The sequence below is a fragment of the Lynx canadensis genome, chromosome C1 (assembly GCF_007474595.2).
Source record: "Lynx canadensis isolate LIC74 chromosome C1, mLynCan4.pri.v2, whole genome shotgun sequence".
Taxonomy (NCBI): Eukaryota; Metazoa; Chordata; class Mammalia; order Carnivora; family Felidae; genus Lynx; species Lynx canadensis.
Window position 1 is genome coordinate 19,596,209 of NC_044310.1, and position 2,792 is coordinate 19,599,000.

Consider the following 2,792-nt stretch of genomic DNA (forward strand, 5'->3'; position numbering starts at 1 on the left):
GAAAAAAACAAAATCCTGCATTCCTTTTGGTGGTGAATGGTATCGCACGACCAAAATCTAGGCTCTAGAATGCCCATTGCTGCTGTGTTGGTCGTCGTTTCTAGGCCTTTGGGATACAAAGCTAGGACCCGTTTTCTTTTTAAGATAACACATGTTCATACTTTCTATCCAAATTGAAGACTTAAAAGCTTTTTCTTTACTATCTTACGTATTGTTTCCTCAACATTGAGAATCCCAGTTCTCGTTTGTAACCTGAATTATGACATTAGATTATCCCAGTTATTCAGGTGTGAAACCCATATCACACAACAGTATCAGAATAACAAAAGGGAGTTTAAGGTTTTGTTTGTAGTTCTTTGGGGGATAGTTCACTGTGTTTTAAACTTACCTGGAGCCCCTGGGGGGCTCAATAGGTTAAGTGTCCATCTTCAGCTCAGGTCACGATCTCACAGTTCGTGAGTTCGAGCCCCGTGTCGGGCTCGGAGCCTGGCACCTGCTTCGGATTCTATGTCTCCCTCTGTCTCTGTCCTTCCCCTGCTCGTTCTCTCTCTCTTTCTCTCTCTCTCTCTCTCAAAAATAAACGTTAAAAAAAATTAAACTTGCTATAGTTCCTCTCTGTGTGGCTTGCCACTAACTGGATACGCATTTACATTAACCTCCCTGTTTTAGTTTTCCATTTCTTAAGAGTTTCTTGCACTCGCTTCAGTGGCAGCATATACTAGAATTGGAACGCTACCGAGGGGACTAGCACGGCCCCTGCCCAAGGATGACACGCAAATTCGTAAAGCTTCCATACTTCGGGCAGCTCTCCAGCGTCCTGCCACCCTTTGTGGGTTAACTCGGGGGACATGATGGGAGTCAAAGTACAACGTGTGGCCCTGAATAATGAAAATGTGATATCTCACTGTGAGAATATTCCTGTAAAGCCTTTTGTGACATGTGAGCAAAGCTGAGTTACACCTGGAAATTCTATATGCAAATACGTCCTTTCTACAGATCTCAGAAATGAGAAAATGTCAACTCGCATTTCCTTACAGAATTAAAAAAAGAATTTCAGTTTAATTATGTAAACTATTGACATAGTTCCAAGTCTAATCTACAAAACAAGATCGATTCAAAGTCTAATTTCTATTCCTCTGTCCTCCACTTTACGCCCTCCCTTCCCATTTAGTGGCCTGTTATGTTCGATTTAATCATTCCCATCTTTTTAAAAATTTAAACAGAGAAGTATGGCATAGTTCCCCTTTTTTCTATAAAGACAGTATACAATACATTTCTCCACCCTCCTTATTCACTCAACAGTGTGTGCTGGAGAGACGTGGACATTCCTCAGTTCTTACACAGCAACGCAAAATGGTAACTATGTTTGGCCTCTACCCATCATACTGTTTCGTGTTATATTTACATGTATTCCGTGTCTTTTATATATAGTCCTTACGTTGTCTATTATTTTTTCTCTTTTTGTTTTTCTTTTAGCTGTTTGATTTGGGTGTTTTCGTCCAGTGGTTAACTTTATATTGTTACTGCCTCTATGGAATAACAGTCACTGCTTCCAGCCTCACTGACCCTACCTCTTCGCCTTTTCCCCACCAGCCACCTCTTCTCTCACCTCTCCTCCTTCTGACTCAGCTCAGATTTCATTGCCTGGCTCGAAGCCACGCTCTGCTCCCTCCTCTTCTTCACACTCACGGCACCTCACCGGCACCCGCACCCACACAGCTCAACACTGCAGAGCACCCACCGCCAGGCTAACCCGACTCACACCATGGGTAGGACCGCACTTCAAGCGGGCCCTCGGCGCCGCCAAGCTCTCCTGTTACGTGTCCCTGAAACACTCCCCTTTCTTCGCTCGGATAACCTACTTCCCACCTTCATCTTCTCTCCCGTCTCCAACACCCTCTTCGATGACTTCCCTTCAAACTTCAGTTCTAGACAACACAGGACGGAGTGACTTTGTCTTCCTCTTCCTCTACTACCTACAGTGTAGTGTGGCCACACCCCACATCCCCTCCTACTCTGGGGGGACCCTCTCTCTTCTCTAAGTCCAAGCCTTCAACCTGTGATCTGGACCCATCCCTCTCCGTTTTGAGACTAAACCCACGTGCAGTTGTCCCCTGTCTCTCTTGCCTTATCCATTTCTTCTCTGCTGGGTCATTCCTACCTGCAAACACCTTGAAAGCATCTTCCTTTGGCTCTCTTGAGCCACCACCCCATTTCTTTTCTCCCCTTTACAGCGAAGCTCCCCAAAGAAGCATATTCTCCATCACCATTTCCAACCCTCCATTCTCTCTTCCACCCACCCAGATAAGGAGGCTTTTGACCCCACCATCTATTAAACAGGCCACCAATGGTGTGTATCTTGCCAAAGTTTCTGCCTTTCCGTTTTCTTCTTTTTTTTGAGAGGGCAAGGGAGAGGAGCAGAGGCAGTGAGAGAGGGAGGGAGAGAGAGAGAGAATCTTAAGCAGGCTTCATGCTCAGTGTAGAGACTGACATGGGACTCGATCCCATGACCCTGGGATCATGACCTGAGCCAAAATCAAGAGTCTGATACTCAACCGACTAAGCCACCCAGGTGCCCTACTCCTGTCTCTTTTCACCCAACCTCTTTTCTTAGGTGTCCAAAACCAGTATTCTGACTTTAAATACCATGCATGTGGCAGTAACTCAAATTCTGATCTCCAGATAGAACCTTACCCCTCAGATCCAGAGTTAGACCACTTAATAGACTTCACCAATTTAACATGGGCAAAAAATTAATTTTCCTACTAAAGTAACTTCCCCTCAAGCTTTCC

The 2,792-nt window shown here is 45.1% G+C and overlaps 1 non-coding gene across 1 annotated transcript; it reads left to right on the forward strand.

Annotated features, from left to right (window-relative positions):
- The first annotated feature begins 699 nt into the window (after positions 1-699).
- Positions 700-801, forward strand: LOC115522584. The gene has a single exon (XR_003971483.1). It is a non-coding gene; the product is annotated as a U6 spliceosomal RNA (small nuclear RNA).
- Positions 802-2,792: the final 1,991 nt, after the last annotated feature.